Source organism: Neoarius graeffei, chromosome 10 (genome assembly GCF_027579695.1).
Source record: "Neoarius graeffei isolate fNeoGra1 chromosome 10, fNeoGra1.pri, whole genome shotgun sequence".
Taxonomy (NCBI): domain Eukaryota; kingdom Metazoa; phylum Chordata; class Actinopteri; order Siluriformes; family Ariidae; genus Neoarius; species Neoarius graeffei.
Genome location: NC_083578.1, coordinates 62,886,360 through 62,910,851, shown reverse-complemented (window position 1 = coordinate 62,910,851; position 24,492 = coordinate 62,886,360). Strand labels below are relative to the sequence as shown.

Genomic DNA, 24,492 nt, shown 5'->3' with positions numbered 1-24,492 from the left:
TGTGTTACTAGACATTTAAACAAAGGACAGCCATAAAAGCATGTATGCACATGAAAGTGTTTTCGTCTGTGAATGACAGAGAGAAAGAATGAACTGATGAGACGGCCTGACACCGGTAGGTCTGTGTGTTTTGTTGTATGTATCCGTGTGTGTGTGTGTATTTTCATCCTGTTGGTTGTGGAGCATTTGTAATGAGATTAAGAGATCAGACTTTTCAAAGGTTACCATGTGCACCTGGTCCAGTGAAGCCATAAACACACACCAAACTTTACCCACCTCTTTATCCTCTCTAACAGTAGACCTGAGATTAAAGGCAAGGTAGGCAATTTATTTTAGAAGCATTTTTTGTGATACTTCTTGAAATTGTCTCTACACCCCAACAGCAATGAATAAATCAAAATCTATGACTATAAAAATATAAACTGATATGAACTGACTGATACTGTGACATCTTACATCAGTTTTTCTGAGGATACGTGTGTGCCCACCAAGACCTTCCGCACATACAATAACAACAAACCCTGGTTCACTGCAAAACTCAGACAGCTTCACCAGGCCAAGGAGGAGGCCTACAGAAGTGGGGACAGAGTCCTGTACAAACAGGCCAGAAACACTGACGAAAGAGGTGAAATCAGCTAAGGCCCTGTTTACATTATTTAGAATCAGCGGCTCATCAGATTAACGTTTTTAAAACGATTCGCGTACACACACAAATAGCAGGAAGTGAAGTCCGCGCCGTTTTTCAGCAGTCGAGTCACATGACCAACGCCAGCGAATCAGGAAGGTGGATGTCACACCAGCGAATCAGGAAGGTGGATGTCACAGTGACGTTGTCCAATGACGACGTCAGCTAGAGCTCAGCACTGCGTATCCTCGTTCCTCAATGTTTACACAGCACCGGATCAGATACGTACTGGGTTGAATATGGCTACGTTTACATTACGTCGAATCAGCGGATCATCAGATTAATGTTCTTAAAACGATTCGTGTTTACACTAAAACCGTTAGCCGTGCACACAGCAACACCAATACGCGGATACGCTCGGCTCCGCAGGCATCCTGCGCTCCAAATCATTCCGCCCTGAACAGTGAGTGCCCTCTGGAGGGTGCGCACTCCGGCCCTGCGCAGCTCACACAGCGCGCGAGTGAAGTGCACAAGCCACGATTCGGGACTGAGCCGCTGTGTGTGTGATCCCAGCGCACATCACTTACCACTTGCAAGTGGAAGGATGGCAAGCCTAAAGACAATCATAACTACACAATGGGCAGTATTTGCATCAGTATTTGCAGTATTTTCATACTTTTATACTCTTTAATGAAAGGTGATACAAGGCGGAAGTCCGCGCCGTTTTTCAGCAGTCGCGTCACATGACCAACGCCAGCGAATCAGGAAGGTGGATGTCACAGTGACGTTGTCCAATGAGATGCCAGCTAGAGCTCAGCACAGCGTATTCGCGTATTCTGAATGTTTACACAGCACCGGAGCTGACACGATCTGGATTGAATACGTGGACGCTGGCGGATTCCCGTTTCCTGGCTTTTCCAGGGGGTTTAATGTAAACGGACAGTGCGTCCGCGAAGAAAACGAGACAGATACGGTCTAATGTAAACGTAGCCTAAGTGGGCCCTGGCGGATTCAAATTGTTCCGCCTGTGGAGTCGTTTCCTGGCGTTTTAATGTGCACGGACAGTGCATCCGCAACGAAAACGATATGGATACGGTCTAATGTAAACACCACCTAAGAGGAGCTACGCTGAAAGGATCAAAAACAGCCTTTCAGCCAACGATCCGGCATCAGTGTGGACAGGCCTGAAGAATATCACTAACTACAGGAGACCATCCCCCTACACTGCAATGAACCATCAACTGGCTGACGAGTTGAATGTGTTCTACTCCAGATTCGACAAATTCACACCTCTCCCCCCCTCAGACATTAAAGACCCATTCACACCCCCTGTTATTCTGCCTCCTCTCGCCTCTGACCCCACACCAGCACAAGATCACAAGATCTGTGAAGAGGATGTTTGTCAGCTTTTTCGCAGACAGAAGATCAGGAAGGCACCTGGCCCAGATGGTGTGTCACCCTCCTATCTGAAGGTCTGTGCTGATCAGCTGGCTCCCATCTTCACCCAGATCTTCAATAGATCCCTGGAGCTGTGTGAAGTCCCCTCATGCTTCAAACGCTCCACAATAATCCCGGTTCCCAAGAAAACCACCATCACAGGACTGAATGACTACAGGCCTGTAGCTCTCACATCTGTAGTCATGAAGTCCTTCGAGAGACTGGTGTTGTCACACCTGAAGGACATCACAGACCCCCTGCTGGACCCCCTGCAGTTTGCCTACCGGGCAAACAGGTCAGCGGATGATGCAATCAATAGACCCTTTTCAGTCACGTGACCTTCGTAAACGCGACCGCCATTTTGGACATGTAGTGGACTTCGGCTCGAATCAGTTTGAATGCGAGGAAGGCGACAAACGAAAAACATAAAAGAAAAAGGAGCGAGATGCAGAAAATACCTTCACTATCCAGCGACGTAGGGCATTTACAGGGCGAGCAGAGGGAGAGGTATTTGCAAAAATTGAGGTTAGCAGGCTTAGAGAACGACGTTTACCTGCTTCCACCAGGATTGTTCACTGACGTACGGAAGTACACGAAGCCCTCGTCTTTACCTGACTTCGGCCCACATGATCTGTATACCTATGTCATTAAAAACCCATCGCCATACACATATACGCCAACGTCCGAGGTTCCGGAGCGCGCTCTGGCTTGCTCCAGGAGTGCTCCGGCTGAGGTTACGGAGCGCGCTCCGGCTTGCTCCGGAGCAAGCCAGCGCGCGCTGCTTAATTTGAGGGGAACCTCGGCCGGAGCAAGCCGGCGCGCGCTGCTTAATTTGAGGGGAACCTCGGCCGGAGCACTCCGGAGCAAGCCGGCGCGCGCTGCTTAGTTTGAGGGGAACCTCGGCCGGAGCACTCCGGGAGCAAGCTGGCGCGCGCTGCTTAATTTGAGGGCGAGCAAGCCGGAGCGCGCTCCGGAACCTCGGACGTTGGCTCCGGCAGCTATTTACACTGGATCCGGTGTAAATAGCTGCTGGATCATAATTACAGTAAACTAGTAAATACAATAAAGGAAAAACTTGAGACTGAAAGGTTTTAACAGTCATCCAAATGACTGAACGTAAACATTGCTACAGTAACATACTAGCTACTATGTTGTTGACATTAGCTAGTCAACAATAGCTACTACAGAAGAACAAAGAGGTTACAATGGGTTATTTTAACCTATTTGGTTACGCACTCGCCGCCACAGAATGTTAGCAGCAATGTAATGCCTTTTCTGGCTAATTTTATTCGTCTTACCTCCAACAAAGTGGTCACTACACAAGCGTTGGTATGCCGAGGGCTGCCAATCTGTTAATGGCCGCTATCCATCTTCTCCGTCGGGATCCGATAAAATGATAACCCTTGCCTTGTTTATTGATGGTTACTACATCCAGGTGCACTACAATATAGTGGCATGATGGAAGTCTTGCTGAAAGTAAAAACTTTCTTTGCTGCCGTTCCTCAATGCTGGCTGTGGTAAACTACTGGTAGTACACGTCCAAAATGGCAGCCGCGTTTGTCGTGACGTCACGTGAAAAGGGTCCATATGGGACTGCACTACATCCTGCAACACCTTGACTCTGCAGGGACGTATGCCAGGATTCTGTTTGTGAACTTCAGTTCGGCATTCAACACCATTGTTCCAGACATCTTCCACACCAAGCTCACCCAGCTCACTGTGCCCTCCTCCACCTGTCAGTGGATCACAAACTTCCTGACTGACAGGGAGCAGCAGGTGAGGATGGGGAGCATCATATCCAGTACTCGGACTGTCAGCACTGGCGCCCCCCAAGGGTGTGTGCTCTCCCCACTGCTCTTCTCCCTTTATACCAACGACTGCACCTCAAGAGACCCGTCTGTTAAACTCCTGAAATTTGCAAACGATACAACGGTCACCGGCCTCATCCGGGACGGTGACGAGTCTGCATACAGATGGGAGGTTGAACAGCTGGTCTGGTGGTGCGGTCAGAACAATCTGGAGCTGAACACACTCAAAACTGTGGAGATGACAGTGGACTTTAGGAGGAGCCCCCCCACTCTGCTGCCCACCACCATCACCAACAACACTGTGACTGCCGGTGAAAGCTTCAGGTTTCTGGGTTCCACAATGTCTCAGGACTTGAAGTGGGAGACAAACACAGTCACTAACATCAAAAAGGCTCAGCAGAGGTTGTACTTTCTGCGCCAGCTCAGGAAGCCCAACCTGCCTAAGGAGCTGCTGACGCAATTCTACTCTGCCATCATTTAGTCTGTTCTTTGCTCTTCCATCACTGTTTGGTTTGGATCGGTCACCAAACAGGAGAAGAACAGACTACAACGGACAATAAGGTCTGCAGAGAAAATTATTGGTGTCAACCTGCCCTCCATCCAAGACTTATACTTGTCCAGAGTCAGAAAACGGGCAGGTAACATCTCTGCGGACCCATCACACCCTGGTCACAATCTGTTTAATCTTCTCCCCTCAGGGAGGCGATATAGATCACTGTATGCAAAAACAACCAGGCACAAGAACAGTTTCTTCCCTCAGGCTGTCTCGGTGATGAACAGCTAAAATCCAAATTCATATATCAGTAATATCACTTGCAAAATATCTGCACACTCATACTGTCATTCTGTGCTCACTGTTACTTATATTTATACTTATTTAAATTTACTATTCATCTTTGCACTATGCACCATATTGCACCAAAAGGGAAATCCTTTCTGTGATGAACAGCTAAAATCCAGATTCATATATCAGTAATATCACTTGTAAAATATCTGAACACTTATACCGTCATTCTGTGCACACTGTATACTTTATATTTATTTAACTATTCCATACTTGACTTACCTGGATTACTTTGCACTATGCACCTATTTTGTTGTTGTTTGCTTGTTTGTTTGTTTTGTGTATACGCTTTTTTATCTGTTTTGTACTATGAGAGCTAAGTGAACCGGAGTCAAATTCCTCGTGTGTGTCCACATACCTGGCAATAAAAGTGATTCTGATAAAATCCGTCATCTGTGGCAGTTGCAGAGCTGTAAAAAGTTGTCCAATCATTTCATTCCAGGCCTGTCTACCTACCTACCTGCGCACAGTCTGCCCGTGCACTCATTGTGCGTGACTTCCACAAGACTAGGCAGGTATATTGCAAACCTACTGCTAAACCTAGCAAGCTAGTCGACAGCTGTGAGAATTAACAATCGCCATGTTCGTTGTTCACATTCAATACAATAATGTTAGGTGTTTTCTTACATGTGAACACAACATGAGGTAGATGGATATAACAACGAGGTGCTACGATTCTCTCCTCAATGTTCTCCTCTTGTGAGCTGGTCTTCCAGTAGTAGTCAGGCAGTGCACGTTCATGTGTTTTAGAGGAGTGGCTTTGGAAAGAAGGCTGAGGGGAGGGGTGGGATTTTTCAGTTGGATCTTTTCCAAAGCTAGATTACTGTTGCTGGTTTCTACAAAATTAGCTGGAAAGAAAATGACTACATTATGTCATTGTCCTCTCTCTTTATTTGGCATATCGCTGCAGTGACATGGCCGCTCTGACGGCTCTTCTCCAGCCATCAAAGTTTCTAGGCACGAATTACAGTAATGGTTTCCCATTGCCTTCTACTGGATTATTATAGAGGTTTTCTCCTCTCAACCATTTGCACCTATAGGCAATTTAGAGTAGTCAGTTAACCTAACCACATGTCTTTGGGGGAAACCGAAGCAGACACAGGAAGAACATGCAAACTCCACACAGAAAGGCTGTGAGGTTCAAACCTGGAACCTTCTTGCTGTGAGGCGACAGTGCGAACCACTACACCACCGTCCCACCTGTCGTTGTCCTACAAGTGTCTTTTAGACCAGCACTGTAGCTTGTAATAAAAATTTTCTGACACTACCAGCCTTTTTTTAATGCTATTTCAGAGCAGTGTTGTAGTCGAGTCACTAAACCTCAAGTCCAAGTCCAGTCTCGAGTCCCTAGTGTTCAAGTCCGAGTCAAGTCCAAGTCATTAAAAAAAAATTGAGTCGAGTCCACTGTTGATCTGAGTCAAGTCCGAGAACAAGACTCCAACCACACCATTTGACGGTGGCTGTTTTAGCGCCATTAACATTAGTTTGTTCCTGAACATGACGTATGAACAAATGAATGTGCATTCTCTTTGTCAGGGAGTGCGAAGTATTCTGTCAGAGATGGTTGGGAGATGGATGTAAGTGCAGAAGGTGTGTTTATTAATACAAGTGAAGACAGGTAAACAATCCAGAACCGCAGGCAAAATCGTAAAACAGTGAAACCGGCAGTAGATCGAGCGAGGCACAAACAGGCTATCATAGACTTGGCAGAATCAAAGACGAGAAACAGGAAATCAGGGATCTGGAAACCAAACAAGGAAATAAGGCTCGGTAATGTGTCGGCAATGCAACTCAATACTTCGCAAAGTAAGTGCATTTTCACAGTTTTTATATAGGTGTGCCTTAATCCTGTGCAGGTGCGAGTTGTTTACAGAACATGCGCTGTCCAGAGCACGCCTGAGAGTCTATCTGATGCACGCACCAAGGCATGCAGGTGTGACACGCTTGCACGAAATTAGTACAAAAATGAATTAAGATATAAATATCTTATGCCAAATTATTATGGCATGTTACAAAAAATAAAGAAAGGTGTCCAGGGTGTACCCTGCCTTTCGCCCGTAGTCAGCTGGGATAGGCTCCAGCTTGCCTGCGACCCTGTAGAACAGGATAAAGCGGCTAGAGATAATGAGATGAGATGAGATGAGATGAGATGCAACTGCATCACACCAAGATGGCGACGCTTGGAAAACATCGTGACTCTGCATCGACCTCGGAGAGTTTTGAGTCGCAGGGATGTAATTTGTGATTGATATTCACAAATAGATCCAGGGAACAAAAGATGGTTATATCTTTTCTCTTACTGCTTTTGTGTTATTGTTTCTCTGTAAGATCAAAACATTAGGTGTATAACTCCATACTCAGACTCCATACTTAAGACAAGCGTGTCAGATTTCGCACCTGTTTCATCCTTCAGTTGATTCCAGCGGTCGATCTGGTCCCTTCATGAAAATTCTTGCAGACAACTTTTTGGTTTCCATAGCTTTTCTGGCGTGCTTTCTAGCTGATTCACTTTCATATTTTCCTTTTCTTTTCCACTGGCTTTTAGCTGGCAGGATAGAGGAGTCTGCCATGTTTGCCCATGCCGACTTGTTTTGGTTAAAAGTAGGTCAAACATGCCCCACGGTGGTCATGTGATATTGTTGCTCACTTGCTTCAACAATCTCCGGAATCAAAAAATGCAGGATGCTTTTTATCTCGTTAAAACATTTAAACAAAAGATGCACGGTGTGTGCAGCAGCGGAACATCTCGAAACTCCAAAAGCAATACAACCAGAACATTTTTGCCCGGAATTCAACTTTGCAGTCAGACCCTTTACATCCAGGTTAGCTTTTAAATCATTTGCTATTAAACATGTTAGTAAACCCTGGTTCACATGTTCTCAAGTGGCACAGCAGAAAAGTGCTTGCCCTACCATTAGAATAGTGTTTCTCAACTAGTGGGTCATGACACAAGAGTGGGTCATGGACTGAGAAAAGGAAAAAAACGTTGCTAAATGCAAATGATAAAACATGCCAAAATGGAAAAATATGACAACAAAGCAAATAATTGTTTCAAAAAAGTTAATAATAATAATAATAATAATAAAAGGGCAGCACGGTGGTGTAGTGGTTAGCGCTGTCGCCTCACAGCAAGAAGGTCCGGGTTCGAGCCCCGTGGCCGGCGAGGGCCTTTCTGTGCGGAGTTTGCATGTTCTCCCCGTGTCCGCGTGGGTTTCCTCTGGGTGCTCTGGTTTCCCCCACAGTCCAAAGACATGCAGGTTAGGTTAACTGGTGACTCTAAGGCCAAGTTTACATTAGACCGTATCTGTCTCGTTTTCTTCGCGGATGCACTGTCCGTTTACATTAAAACGCCGGGAAACGGGAATCCGCCAGCGTCCACGTATTCAATCCAGATCGTGTCTGGTCCGGTGCTGTGTAAACATTGAGATACGCGGATACGCTGTGCTGAGCTCTAGCTGGCGTCGTCATTGGACAACGTCACTGTGACATCCACCTTCCTGATTCGCTGGCGTTGGTCATGTGACGCGACTGCTGAAAAATGTCGCGGACTTCCGCCTTGTATCACCTTTCATTAAAGAGTATAAAAGTATGAAAATGATGCAAATACTGCCCATTGTGTAGTTATGATTGTCTTTAGGCTTGCCATCCTTCCACTTGCAAGTGGTAAGTGATGCGCATGCCCGACATGCACTGAGATCACACACACAGCGGCTCAGTCCCGAATCACTGCTCGTGCGCTTCACTCGCACGCTCTGTGAGCTGCGCAGGGCCGGAGTGCACACCCTCCAGAGGGCACTCGCTGTTCAGGGCGGAGTGACTTGGAGCGCAGGATGCCTGCTGAGCCAAGCGTATCCGTGTACTGGCGTTGCTATGTGCACGCGAATCGTATATTGGCGTTGCTGTGTGCACACTAATCGTTTTAATAACGTTAATCTGATGATCCGCTGATACGGTCTAATGTAAACCCCACCTAAATTGAGCGTAGGTGTGAATGTGAGTGTGAATGGTTGTCTGTGTCTATGTGTCGGCCCTGTGATGACCTGGCGACTTGTCCAGGGTGTACCCCGCCTTTCGCCCGTAGTCAGCTGGGATAGGCTCCAGCTTGCCTGCGACCCTGTAGAACAGGATAAAGCAGCTAGAGATAATGAGATGAGATGAATAATAATAAAAGCAATACTCCCTGTAGGCAATGAAAAATTTGGTACGTCCAATAAAATTCTGTCAATTTTGGCTCTAATTCATCTGTAAACTACTGGTGCTAATGGAGTGAAATTCCTTTTTCGTATAAAAGCCTTAAAAAAAAAACTATGCAAGGTATCACAGTGATTAAATATATGAGGAACTAGTCATTCAGGATCTATAGCTATTAAATCTAGACTAACAGGCATCAGCCTCCTTATAATTCTTAACCCATATTTTGTGTGCGATATTGACTCCTGAGATACTGAGATGTGTACTTTTTTTCCTAATCAGAAACTGCATGATGGAATGGTTCTTAAATGTCGTCAGAGAGCAGGATGTGAATGATTTACCCATGATGCAAAGTAGAAGCAGCAGAATGAGTCATTCAGCACACATTGCTTTCACTGAGAACATTTATATGTTCTTACAACAGCATGGCTGGATTCTTTAAACCATTAAACTTTATTTCTTATGGACACCTGTAGTTTATGAAAAATGTTGAAACAGTAAACAATATATATATATATATATATATATATATATATATATATATATATATATATATATATATATATATAATTGTTTACTGTTTCAACATCTTCATAAACTACAGGTGTCCATAAGAAATAAAGTTGCAGATGTCCAAGTATACCATACTGTATACAGTACAGCTCTGTGTATAAAATTAGACATTTAAAGTTACAAGTTTCACCCATGTTCCATGCCAACAGACTGAGTAAGGGAAGAGAGCGCATGTTGGGGGAGTTCCCACCTAGATCTGGCTGTAATTATCCTGAAATTCAAGGGAAATTCACAGAACTGGGAAAAATGATAAGCCACATATTCACTTCTGGAGAAGTTCACTGAAAATCAACTAGATGTAATGAGATGGTGGATTGATAACGTGTATGGACATGTTTTTATATCTTTCTGGGGATCAAATGGCCTCAAATATCGAGCTCTTGGTTAAACAAACTTTCCTTTTGTCTCCTGGAATGAAGGTTAGGCTTCTATTAAGGGTAATAATTGTCAGTGAAATATTCTCATAAGGATAGTAATTAAGATATGCGTGTGTGCGCATGTGCAAAATAATTCACGTGTTACACACATGTTACCACAGGAAGTGATAGCGCGCGCAACCAAACAAAGGAGACATTCAAATTCACCAAAAAAGGCTCTTAGTATAATTACACACAAAATATTAATATTACAATAAATTGGGGGAGGGGAAGAGATCAAGAAGCAGAAAGAGTATTATAGCTTATAAAGCAATACCTGGATCCAATTTGAGACTGAAAGACAGACTGACCTTTGAACAAGCTCTTTAATGCTTTAATATTAACAGTATAGTTAAAGAAGGAAAAAATAGTAAGATAGTAGTAGTAGTAGTAATAATAATAAACACGACTATTTAGATTTAACATTTTTGCTAACCTGTTAAAAGAATTTATTATTAGACTGTCCTTACCTTTCTTATAAGAGGCCTGAAGTTAACGTCTGTCTGGTCCTGTGTGTTTGGATGGCTTGTTGGTGATGGAGAATGGAACAGGCTGAATGGACAGATGGAATAGAGTAGGACCAAGGAACTGAGAGAATGATCATTTGAATGAGAACTTGAATATAATAAACCACATGCTGGAAAAAAAAAGCGCGCTGATGCTTTTGCCCCACCCCCCGAGCACGTGGAAACCTCAGCTTCCTGCTTCTTAGGTGACAACTGTGCTAATGTGATGTAACGGTTCTTGCGGAGTATTTTATTTATAGTTTTGGAAGTACCCTGTACCTGCTTTCGTCCTCTCTGGGTCTTTCCCAGATCCTGTGTCTATAAATGGCTGATTCAGCATTTGGGTCCTACTGACTTTAAGAAAGAAAGAAAGCACAACTTTATTCATCACACACTTGTGAAATTTCCTCTCTGCATTTATCCCATCTGAAGCAGTGAACACACACATGAGCAACGAGCACACACACATACCCAGAGCAGTGGGCAGCCATGCTAACAGTGCCCGGGGAGCAGTTGGGAATTAGGTACCTCGCTCAAGGCCGTCCCATATTAAACTAACTGCATGTCTTTGGACTGTGGGGGAAACCGAAACACCCGGAGGAAACCCACGCAGACACGGGGAGAACATGCAAACTCCACACAGAAAGGCCCTGGGTTCGAACCCAGAACCTTCTTGCTGTGAGGCGACCATGCTAACCACTACACCACCGTACCGCCCAAATACATATTTATGTGGGCGGCATGTGTCCTTCACAACAACCTACATGTATGTCTGAGACATGAATAAAGCCTCTACAGCACTTAGGAAACAGGATTTTTGCCTGTCGCTGTCAACTATAACTACACTTTACATCATTGAAATGGAAGCATTTAGTGAAAATTTGTGTTGTTTTACATTAAAGTACAACCCCGATTCCAAAAAAAGTTGGGACAAAGTACAAATTGTAAATAAAAATGGAATGCAATAATTTACAAATCTCAAAAACTGATATTGTATTCACAATAGAACATAGACAACATATCAAATGTCGAAAGCGAGACATTTTGAAATTTCATGCCAAATATTGGCTCGTTTGAAATTTCATGACAGCAACACATCTCAAAAAAGTTGGGACAGGGGCAATAAGAGGCTGGAAAAGTTAAAGGTACAAAAAAGGAGCAGCTGGAGGACCAAGTTGCAACTCATTAGGTCAATTGGCAATAGGTCATTAACATGACTGGGTATAAAAAGAGCATCTTGGAGTGGCAGCGGCTCTCAGAAGTAAAGATGGGAAGAGGATCACCAATCCCCCTAATTCTGCGCCGACAAATAGTGGAGCAATATCAGAAAGGAGTTCGACAGTATAAAATTGCAAAGAGTTTGAAAATATCATCTACAGTGCATAATATCATCAAAAGATTCAGAGAATCTGGAAGAATCTCTGTGCGTAAGGGTCAAGGCTGGAAAACCATACTGGGTGCCCGTGATCTTCGGGCCCTTAGACGACACTGCATCACATACAGGCATGCTTCTGTATTGGAAATCACAAAATGGGCTCAGGAATATTTCCAGAGAACATTATCTGTGAACACAATTCACCGTGCCATCCGCCGTTGCCAGCTAAAACTCTATAGTTCAAAGAAGAAGCCGTATCTAAACATGATCCAGAAGCGCAGACGTCTTCTCTGGGCCAAGGCTCATTTAAAATGGACTGTGGCAAAGTGGAAAACTGTTCTGTGGTCAGACAAATCAAAATTTGAAGTTCTTTATGGAAATCAGGGACGCCGTGTCATTCGGACTAAAGAGGAGAAGGACGACCCAAGTTGTTATCAGCGCTCAGTTCAGAAGCCTGCATCTCTGATGGTATGGGGTTGCATTAGTGCGTGTGGCATGGGCAGCTTACACATCTGGAAAGACACCATCAATGCTGAAAGGTATATCCAGGTTCTAGAGCAACATATGCTCCCATCCAGACGACGTCTCTTTCAGGGAAGACCTTGCATTTTCCAACATGACAATGCCAAACCACATACTGCATCAATTACAGCATCACGGCTGTGTAGAAGAAGGGTCCGGGTACTGAACTGGCCAGCCTGCAGTCCAGATCTTTCACCCATAGAAAACATTTGGCGCATCATAAAACAGAAGATACGACAAAAAAGACCTAAGACAGTTGAGCAAGTACACAGCAAATTCCTCAGTGTTGAATTAACACTTTCAGATTTAAGTTGTGTCCAATTGGACCTATATAAACACAATAGGGTGTTAAATCAACACTCTGGGTGTTAATTCAACACTGGGGATTTTGCTGTGTAGAATCCTACATTAGACAAGAATGGGTTAACATTCCTATCCCTAAACTTGAGCAACTTGTCTCCTCAGTCCCCAGACGTTTATGCCGCTTTTCCACTACCAACACGGTTGAGTTGGGCTGAGTCGAGCTGAGCGGGGCTGTTGGAGTTGCATTTCGACTACAATCGCGCTGAACCGTGCTGGCTAGAAGTGGGTGGACACATTGGGTGGAGTTAGCGAAAGTGGGTGGACGTCACGTGATGTCGTTAGGCGGCACAAACAGTGACATCAGTGATCTTTTAAGCGGTAGTCTCACGCCCAGGATAGTAAACAATAAACATGGAGGACATGGAGTCGTTAGTGTTGCTGGTCTTGGTGCTGTGGCTTGTTGTCACCGACAACGCCAACAGATACTGGCAAGAGCGTATAGATGAGGCGAGGCGCATAAGGCTTCAGAAATTCTCGTAATTCGTAATTCTTCTTCTTCCGGGTTTACGGTGTTTACAGATCCCAGCGTGCTCGCGGGGCGTGTGTGGGCATGTGAGGACACTCCTCCTCACCAATCAGCGCACAGGGGAGTGTCTGCTCACGCCCCTAGCCCCACTCGGCTCGGTTTGGCTCGCTTCAGCCCCACTCCAAAACCGTGCGAGTTTTGGGTGCTGAGCAGGGCTGAAGCGAGTTGAGTCGTGCTGCTCTGAGGTAGTCGAAACGCGAGCCGTGTCAGGCTGAAGTGAGCTGAAAAAGGGTAGTGGAAAAAGGCCTTTACAGACTGTTGTAAAGAGAAAAGGGGATGTCTCACAGTGGTAAACATGGCCTTGTCCCAACTTTTTTGAGATGTGTTGTTGTCATGAAATTTAAAATCACCTAATTTTTCTCTTTAAATGATACATTTTCTCAGTTTAAACATTTGATATGTCATCTATGTTCTATTCTGAATAAAATATGGAATTTTGAAACTTCCACATCATTGCATTCCGTTTTTATTTACAATTTGTACTTTGTCCCAACTTTTTTGGAATCGGGGTTGTATATAGTGAGCTCATTGGTAAAATGAAAAAACGCTTTCGGACGCTATTCTGTTGTGCTGGTATTTACGTCATTACTGTCGCACAATTAAAATGTGCCAGATTTTTTTTTCCTTCCTCTTCCCCATATCTTGTTTATATTATTGCTCAAAAATTCTGTCAGCAAATCAAACAGAATTAGTAGCCTTAAATTTTTTGATTATAATCAGGGCTTTGAACTGGAATTTTTTTCCTATTGGTTCGTTCCAAACAGAAACGGAATTTTAACGTTTCCGGTTTTGGGTTCCACCATTAAATAGACGTTCCCGAACCGGTTAGAACAAAAAAATTTCGTTCCCGGAACGGTTAATTACGTTCCCTGTCAGCGGTTTAACAAATGGCTATAAAATTATGTCTCTGTCTCATCCGGCTTAAGCCAAATGTAGGCTAATTCTATTACAACCTTCATTAAATAAGACAAGAAATAATTCAAAACAATTATTATTTCAAATGTTGGTGATTTGGATTCTCAGTATGTCTTCCCATCTACACAAACAGAAAAAGTGCCAAAAATGAAAGAGAATTCGTTTAGTGTGTTACCAAAGGCTAGTCAGGCCCTATAGAGGGCTACCGCATGACGTCACCGCGCCGCGAGATTTTGTTAGGCGCCATATTGGAAGACCAAGTACACATCTATGCAAGTACATACATTCATAAAACAAACTACGCCTGAAATGTAGCCAGGGCCGGTTCTGCCCTAATCTGGACCCGGGTGCAACATCGCGCAACCCCCCCCAAAAAAAACCAGTCTAAATCAGGACAACCATCACATAACTATAACTATAAACATTTTATATCAACTACTTTAACTAAATGGGCTATAATAAATAAGCCTGCAGGCAGCCACGGCGGGCTGCCTCAGAAAAGTAACCATTTGTCCTACCTTAAAACTCGTTTTGCATTTTCTGCCTCCTTTTTTGTATTTTCGACCCTCCGTTTATTTTCTTTCCTTTTCTGAAAACCCGATTTGTGTCCAGACATTTTGTTCTGCTACCAACGAACTAACTCGTCAGGTCTCGTCTCTCGAGCCCGCGATGATTCCCGTGGGAGGGGCAACAACTGATACATTTTTACAAACAACCAATAGGGAGGTTGCATCGTTCAGGCTCTTCTTTGCTCAGACACTCAGTAATGCACTTACTCACTAGTAGTCCACCTTCCCGCTCTCTCCATTCAATCAGCGAACGTCACACAGGAAGTGAACCCCAGCGGGTCATAGAAACTTGCGCAGGAGAAGAATGACTATTTGTAGGCTACAGAAACTTTGAGGAACGAAATAAAAACCGGTATTAACCGGTTACCATTATTTTTAATAAGCGTTTCTGTTCCGGAACATAAAAAATAATAAAGTTTCTGGTTTCGTTTCTGTTCCATGTGAAATAGAAAAAGTTCCCGGTTTTCGTTTTCGTTCCTTGAACCGGTTCAAAGCCCTGATTATAATGCCTTTTAGCAATTGCATAAACTAATGACAGCTATGGGGGGAAAAAAAATTAAGAGGCCACACTCAAATAAAACATTGGATTTACTTAACCGAGTTATGGCAACCGGTCCAACGAAACTGTGTTAATTTAGATGTATTGAATACAGTTATGTGTTGAAAAACTCAACTGTATTCAATACATTTAAATTAACACAGTTTCGTGGGACCGGTTGCCATAACTCGGTTAAGTAAATCCAATGTTTTTTTTTTGAGTGCACTTTTAATGGTGAGTACCACAGCTGTACGGTAAATCAAATTGTTTTCAGGAAATGCCCCAAAATTCAGAATGTCATGTGCTAGTAATCTACTGTAGGAGTTTAGAACATTGGGGAGGCGAAATGAATTTCTACTTTTGTACACATTCTGAAGAAGAAGACAGATTATTTGCAGCATTTTTCTACAGCTGGATAGACGGACAAGTGAGCTGAGCAAGCTTTTCCGAAATACAGATGGCGTGACTGCAGTCAAATATCTTGTCTGTGGAAATTACTGTCACATGTTAATCAGGTTAAATGTTAGGCAAAATTAGAAAAAGAAAATCACATGAATCCCTCTTTTGGAACAATATACCAGTGCAGCAACCTTGGACTAGAAACTGAAAGAAAAAAAAAAGAAAGAAAATTACTCATGACCGAGATTCTCAGTAATAAAGTTATTATTAGTTGTAATAAAGTTATTATTAGTAGCAATAAAGTTATAATTAGTAATATCTATCTATCTATCTATCTATCTATCTATCTATCTATCTATCTATCTATCTAATAGGCCAGATTATTCACAACCATGGCCTTAACTTTCATTGTTATGCTGATGACATTCAAATCTACATCACTGTCACCCCTTCCATAGCCTCTGTTCAGCTGCTAAGGTCTTGCATCACTGACCTTAAGCAATGGTTGCATAAGAACTGCCTTAAACTTAACGCTAGCAAAACGGAGGTTCTATTAGTAGGTACCAAAAGACAGGTTCTGAACTTCTCCAGTTTCACTATTGATGTTGATGGTGTGTCTATTAGTCCTTCCCAAGTTATAAAAAACCTTGGAGTTCTCTTTGACTCCACCCTTACGTTTGAACCCCATTTTAAACTCATTATGAAGAATGCTTCCTTTCACCTCCACAATATTGCACATCTCCGCCCTCTTCTCTTTGAAACCGATGCCAAAATGTTGGTCAATGTGTTTATCTTTTCTCATCTTGAATATTGCAATTCTCTTTTCTGGTCAACCTGCCACATTGCTCAACCGCCTGCAGTACATCCAAAACTCAGCAGCTAGAGTCCTCACACTCACCAAGCGCACTGCTCATATTACTCCTGTTTTACAGCAACTGCACTGGTTGCCAGTTATCTCTCAGATTAAATACAAAATCTTGATTTTTAACCTATAAAGCTCTTCATGGTTTCGCCCCTTCCTATCTCTGTGAGCTAATTCATTTGTACTGTCCCTCCTGCTCCCTCAGATCATCTGTCTGTGGACTTCTGACTGTCCTACGTTTTAAACCGGCATCTATTGCCCCTTTTCCACCAAAGCAGTTCCAGGGCTGGTTCGGGGCCAGTGCTTAGTTTGGAACCGGGTTTTCTGTTTCCACTGACAAAGAACTGGCTCTGGGGCCAGAAAAACCGGTTCCAGGCTAGCACTAGCTCTCTGCTGGGCCAGAGGAAAGAACCGCTTACGTCAGCGGGGGGGCGGAGTTGTTAAAACCAACAACAATAACAAGACCGCGAAAGATCGCCATTTTTAAGCGACGAGAAGCAGCAGCTGTACAAACGCGAAGTTATCCATTATTATTATCGCTGTTGCAGCTGCTGCTTCTTCCGTGTTGTTTTTGCTTTGATATTCGCGCCAAGGTTTATGTAAACGTAGCGCCGTAAATTCCGTATACAGTGACGTACTGACGTATACAGCGACGTAATGACGTATACAGGGACGTAACTGACGTATACAGCGACGTAATGACGAGGCTCTGCTTTATAGTGATGGGAATTTCGGCTCTTTTTCGGGAGCCGGCTCTTTTGGCTCTTCTTACTATAAGGAGCCGGCTCTTTCGGCTCCCAAACGGCTCCTGAGATTTTATTTTTGATTTAATTGCTGCAATTAACTAGTTAATTAATTACATTATTATTTATATTTTATCAATAGGATGTTTTCCATTTTATTTTTTAGTTTTTGTAGCCATTGTAAAGCTTTGTAAAGTACAGCAGTGTAACAATGTTCTAGCTATAGAAATAAAACTTACTTACCAATTAATAAATTATTTTCTCACAAACATAATGCAAAACTGTGTTATATTACCAATATAAAATACACAGAAGACATCAACTGTTTATCCTTTATGGCTTTATTTCACACTCGACCTTGAACAAAATGCCACAAAATAAATTATGAAGTATAAATCAGGCCTAAGAAACTATGAAGCAAAGTTGGAAATTATTTTAACAAACACAGAACAATGTGCAACAAAATATTTTATTAAATTAAATATTAAATAAGTATATAAAATAAGTATAAAAAGTATAAAGTACAATGAACAAAGAAGTAAAAATTACAAAGAAGTGTCAATAACAAAAAACTATTTACATTAAGGCTGCACAAACTCCCAGAATAAGTCTTTAGTGGAGATTGGCATTGAGGAAAACCAAGTGTCTCAGCTTGGAAGGGCTGATTCTATTTCTCCTTTCAGTTATAATCTGTCCTGCTTTTGAAAAGATCCTCTCTGAGGGGACAGATGTTGTCACTATACACATCCTCTGTGCCATCACGTGTGTAAGCCGTGGATAGAGTGCAGCCTTGGTCTCCCACCAGCTTAGTGGGTCTGCGTTTCGCTGTAACAGGGGCTCCTCAAGATAGGACCGTACTTCCATTATGGAATCTGCCGTGGGATTCCTGCTTGCAGTGTCTCCACTGGCCCGCTCTTCAAAAAACCTCCACACAGCAGATGCTGGCTCCTCCGGCACATCCTCTGCTGCTTCTTCTCCCTCTTGGCCCCCTTGTAGTGACCTGGGATGAAGTTCAGGGCACACGTGTAACTTGAGATGAGAGGAGACAGTGAGGCTCTTGAAATGGGAGGGGGGCTGGGCTGAGTGGCACCTTGAGCGCATGTAAAAAGAGAAAAAAGTGCCGCACTCTGCTCCACCAGTAATGAGAAGCCGCTGGAACAGCAAATATGCTCCTGTTATAATAACTGCTGTCTCGTTGTATACCGCAGATTAATCTAGCCATGCCAAGGCGGTTGCCGACCGAACCTGTCAATTTATGAGCGACAATTTATATCATGAGCTTTAGGAATTCACGGCAACAAAACAATGATCATGGTTGTCAAATAGACAATCATCCTTCAGCTGAGCTGAACTCTCTCTCTCTCTCTCTCTCTCTCTCTGAGGCACCTAAGGACAAAAAACTAATTCAGCTCCCCAACTCGGCTCCCACCGAAGAGCCGGCTCCCGTCGTTCACTTAAAAGAGCCGGCTCTTTGAACCGGATCGTTCGCGACCGACACATCACTATCCGCTTAGCACTGCGAGCGATGGAAAAGCAAACTGGTTCTCAGCTGGCTCGCAAGTTGAACGAGTTGTGAACCAGCACCAGCACTGGCCCCGAACCAGCCCTGGAACTGATTTGGTGGAAAAGGGGTATATGGGTGGCAGATCATTCAGTGTTGCTGCTCCTAAACTTTGGAATTCATTACCACAATCGCTTTGTGACTGTTCCACTCTCTCTTCCTTCAAAGCTAACTTGAAAACTTTCCTCTTTACCTCACACTACTCTTCCTAGTGTGGCCTTTTTGTGTGTGTGTGTGTGTGTGTGTGTGTGTGTGTGTGTGTGTGTGTGTGTGTGTGTGTGTGACTCCTGTGTAAAGCGTCCTTGGGTTTGTGAAAGGCACTATATAAATTTTAATTATTATTATTATTATTATTATTATTATCTATTTTTGGAAAAGCCCTTTCTATTTCATAACAGGACATAGATAACATACACAAAGATATATTTCTATAACAGGACATCTATCAATGGCTTACTCAGTTTCCTTTTTCATTGAAAGACAGCTCTGTTTATTTTATGATGCCCTTTTCATGATATCTGAACCTACTGTATGCTGACAATTAAAAAAGGAATATTTTATGCATACACAATGCAACAGCGAATTTGGCAGATGACATTTTTAGGTCAAAGACATTTGACAGCTTGATCTTGTTTTGAGATTATTCATTACATAACTGACCTACAAACCCCATTTCCAGAAAAGTTGGGATATTTTCCAAAATGCAATAAAAACAAAAATCTGTGATTTGTTAATTCACGTGAACCTTTATTTAACTGACAAAAGTGCAAGGAAAAGATTTTCAATAGTTTTACTGACCAACTTAACTGTATTTTGTAAATATAAACAAAGTTAAAATTTGATGCCTGCAAGACACTCAGAAAAAAAAAGTTGAGACAGAGGTGTTATTACCATTGTCTTACCGGTACATCACCGTTCCTTTTAAGAACACTTTTTAATTGTATGGGAACAGAGGATACCGGTACTAATTGTTGCAGTTTTGCAATTTGAATTTTGTCCATTCTTCTTGATACCAAGACTTCAGCTGCTCAACAGTCCGTGGTCGCTGTTGTCTGATTCTCCTCTTCATGATGCACCATACATTCTCAATAGGAGACAGATCTGGACTGGCAGCAGGCCAGTCAAGCACACACACTCTGTATCTACGAAGCCATGCTGTTGTAGCCTGTGCAGAATGAGGCCTGGCATTGTCCTGCTGAAATAAGCATGGACTTTCCGGGAAGAGATGTTGCCTTGATGGCAACATATGTCTCTCTAAAATATCAATATATGCCCCCGAATCAGTGATACCTTCACACACGCAACTCACCCATGCCATGGGCACTGATCACTCCCATACTATCAGAGATGCTGGCTTTTGCACCTTTCTCTGATCACAAACTGGATGGTCGTGTTCACCTTTGACACTGAGAACTTGATGTCTGTTTTCCCTTGAAAACAAGTTGAAATGTGGACTCATCTGACCACAGCACACATTTACACTGTCTTCCGGGCCATCCGAGATGAATTCAGGCCCAGAGAAATCTGCAGCATTTCATGGAATTGATGAATGGCTTCCTCCTTGCGTAATACAGTTTCAGGTTGCATTTCTGGATGCAGCGGCAGACTCTGTTAAGTGACAACAGTTTTCTGAAGTACTCCTGAGCCCATGTGGCTATATTTGTCACATTAGCGTGACGGTTTCTCTGGCAGTGCCACCTGAGGGCTCGAAGGTCACGCATATTCAACAGTGGTTTCCGACCTTATGCAGTGAAAATATCTCAGAATTCCCTCAATCTTTTCACAATATTATGCACTGTAGATTTTGAAAGACCTAAATTCTCTGCAATCTTGCATTGAATGTTCTTTTTGAATTAATTAACAATTTCCATCCATCCATTATCCATAACTGCTTATCCTGTGCAGGGTCGCAGGCAAGCTGGAGTCTATCCCAGCTGACTATGGGCGAGAGGTGGGGTACACCCTGGACAAGTCGCCAGATCATCGCAGGGCTGTAACATAGAGAGACACAACCATTCACACTCACATTCACACTTACGGTCAATTTAGAGCCACCAATTTAACCTAACCTGCATGTCTTTGAACTGTGGTGGAAACTGGAGCACCTGGAGGAAACCCACGCGGACACGGGGAGAACATGCAAACTCCACACAGAAAGGCCCTCATTGGCTGCTGGGCTCAAACCCAGAACCTTCTTGCTGAGAACGACAGTGCTAACTACTACACCACCGTGCCGCCCTGACTAACAATTCTCTCATGAATTTTGGCACAAAGGGGTGAGTCACAACCCATCCAGGCTTGCAAAGCCTTTGGTGCTGTTCCTTTTATACCCAATCATGATAACAATTAATCTGCTTTATTGTGGAATCTTCCAAAATAGTGATACTTGAATATCTGATAAACTTTTCAGTCTCATTTTGCCTCTGTCCCAACTTTTTTTTTTGAGTGTGTTGCAGGCATCAAATTATAACTTCACGTATATTTACAAAATACAGTTAAGTTGTTCAGTAAAAATATTGAAAAATCTTTTCTTTGTACTTTTGTCAATTAAATAAAGGTTCACGTGAATTAACAGATCACAGATATTTGTCACAGAAAATATCCCAACTTTTCTGGAAATGGGGTTTGTGTGTGTGCATGCGTGTGTGTGTGTATATATATATATACACACAGTGGTACTTGAAAGTTTGTGAACCCTTTAGAATTTTCTATATTTCTGCATAAATATAACCTAAAGGCCCGGTCACACAGCGCTTTACGGCTTTATCACGGCCAAAACCCGTCCAAAAGTGCTCTCCCGTGAAGCAGACGATGTTGTTCGTGTTGATGTCGAAGTTAAGACGTGTTACAGTCGATATACAGACGTGACAGGACGCAGGGGAAAATCGGAACGGCGTCGGACGCGGCAAAAAGTTTTGGACTGCTCAAAACTTTAGACCGCGGACAACCACGGCCGGCACACGTGGTAAAGACGTGCAACACAGGTGAAAAACACGTGATAATCAGTGTCCCGGCCGTTATTAAAACTTGGGGAGACGTGGTAAGACGCGAAAGTTTGGCGGTCTATCACGGGCAGAGCACGGTCATCGGACGGGTGTTACGCGTTGGTATCACGGGATATAGCGTGTGTTTAGCGGCTTATCACTGAGAAATGGATTTTTCCGCGTACATAGCACTGTCTAAGCCCGTTAAACGACGACTCAAACAAGTTCTAAATTCGATTGATCACTGTCTAATCACTTCTGCATCACTTCTGATTTGCGGCATTTATAAATACCGTAATTTTCTGAGACCTCGGCACTTGCAGTCTAGATGTCAAGGGGTGAACATGAACCCTCAACGCTGTGATGTCCTCATCTTAATGCTCCAGCACCAACTGATACAGGCTCAACATATCCTACCGCTTTTATATGCGCAGCAAGCCGCTCTTCCAACGACGCTGAGCCGCGGTTACCCGTGATTTGGCAGTGCTGCAGCAGTGAAACAGCCGCCGACGGCCATACCCCGTACAAAGCACGGCAAAGCCAAAATTGACCAAAAATTACCACTTACGACCACGTCCACCAGATTTTTGTATCTTTTTGTACGTGATATAGACGCGGAGTGCTGTGTGACCGGGCCTTAAAACATCATCAGATTTTCACACAAGGCCTAAAAGTAGATAAAGAGAACCCAGTGAAACAAATGAGACAAAAATATTATACTTGGTCATTTATTTACTGAGGAAAATGATCCAATATTACATATCTGTGAGTGGCAAAAGTATGTGAACCTTTGCTTTCAGTATCTGGTGTGACCCCCTTGTGCAGCAATAACTGCAGCTAAACATTTGCGGTAACTGTTGATCAGTCCTGCACACCGGCTTGGAGGAATTTTAGCCCATTCCTCCGTACAGAACAGCTTCAACTCTGGGATGTTGGTGGGTTTCCTCACATGAACTGCTCGCTTCAGGTCCTTCCACAACATTTCGATTGGATTAAGGTCAGGACTTTGACTTGGCCATTCCAAAACATTAACTTTATTCTTCTTTAACCATTCTTTGGTAGAACGACTTGTGTGCTTAGGGTCATTGTCTTGCTGCATGACCCACCTTCTCTTGAGATTCAGTTCATGGACAGATGTCCTGACATTTTCCTTTAGAATTTGCTGGTATAATTCAGAATTCATTGTTCCGTCAATGATGGCAAGCCGTCCTGGCCCAGATGCAACAAAACAGGCCAAACCCATGATACTACCACCACCATGTTTCACAGATGGGATAAGGTTCTTATGCTGGAATGCAGTGTTTTCCTTTCTCCAAACATAACGCTTTGCATTTAAACCAAAAAGCTATATTTTGGTCTCATCCATCCACAAAACATTTTTCCAATAGCCTTCTGGCTTGTCCACGTGATTTTAGCAAACTGCAGATGAGCAGCAATGTTCTTTTTGGAGAGCAGTGGCTTTCTCCTTGCATCCCTGCCATGCACACCATTGTTGTTCAGTGTTCTCCTAATGGTGGACTCATGAACATTAACATTAGCCAATGTGAGAGAGGCCTTCAGTTGCTTAGAAGTTACCCTGGGGCCCTTTGTGACCTTGCCAACTATTACACACCTTGCTCTTGGAGTGATCTTTGTTGGTCGACCACTCCTGGGGAGGGTAACAATGGTCTTGAATTTCCTCCATTTGTACACAATCTGTGTGACTGTGTATCGGTGGAGTCCAAACTCTTTAGAGATGGTTTTATAACCTTTTCCAACCTGATGAGCATCAGCAACGCTTTTTCTGAGGTCCTCAGAAATCTCCTTTGTTCGTGCCATGATACACTTCCACAAACATGTGTTGTGAAGATCAGACTTTGATAGATCCCTGTTCTTTAAATAAAACAGGGTGCCCACTCACACCTGATTCTCATCCCATTGATTGAAAACAGCTGACTCTAATTTCACCTTCAAATTAACTGCTAATCCTAGAGGTTCACATACTTTTGCCACTCACAGATATGTAATATTGGATCATTTTCCTCAATAAATAAATGACCAAGTATAATATTTTTGTCTCATTTGTTTAACTGGGTTCTCTTTTTCTATTTTTAGGACTTGTGTGAAAATCTGATGATGTTTTAGATCATATTTATACAGAAATATAGAAAATTCTAAAGGGTTCACAAACTTTCAAGCACCACTGTGTGTTTATATAAACAATAAAGCTAAGCTCTGCTCCCATCTGGTGGATGTAACAAGTCACTTTAATTATTTCCTTTCAACCTTTTGTATTACATGAGAAATCTAAAAGGCATTAAAGCTACGGTAGGTCATTTTTCTTCTCAAAGCATTTTTTGTTATATTTCTTGAAATTATCTTTACATCTCCACACCAGTGAAGAAATCAACAGCTCTGACAATAAAAAGAAAAAAAATCCATCATCTGTGGCAGTCACATGGCTATAAAAAGCTTGTCCAATCCTCTTATTTGGTCCGAATGAAATGACTGGATGGCCTACCTGCCTGTCTACCTGTGCACTCATTGCACGTGACCCCAAGGCTAGGCAGACATATTGCTCTAGCTAGCAATCTAGTCGACAGCTGTGAATACTAGTGCTTAGATTAATTATGTTAGTGTTAGGGGTGTTCTTAAGGCCACTTTATACTTCTGTGTCGAATCTGCACCCTGACGTGCACAAAATCTAACTACACATTGCGGAGATGCAGATTTCAACAACTGAAATCTGTTTTGTA

General features: G+C 43.1%; 2 protein-coding genes across 3 annotated transcripts in view; one reads left to right on the top strand and one right to left on the bottom strand.

Annotated features, from left to right (window-relative positions):
* slc38a5a (solute carrier family 38 member 5a) overlaps window positions 1–10,514 on the bottom strand; it is a 48,433-nt gene extending 37,919 nt beyond the window's left edge. The window contains exon 1 of the mRNA XM_060932044.1: window positions 10,365–10,514. The gene's annotated coding sequence lies outside the window, so the exon portion shown is untranslated. The remainder of the gene's footprint in view (window positions 1–10,364) is intronic.
* Window positions 11–24,492, top strand: part of stk38a (serine/threonine kinase 38a) — a 98,732-nt gene continuing 74,250 nt past the window's right edge. For both annotated transcript variants that reach the window (XM_060932045.1, XM_060932047.1), the window contains exon 1: window positions 11–115. The gene's annotated coding sequence lies outside the window, so the exon portion shown is untranslated. The remainder of the gene's footprint in view (window positions 116–24,492) is intronic.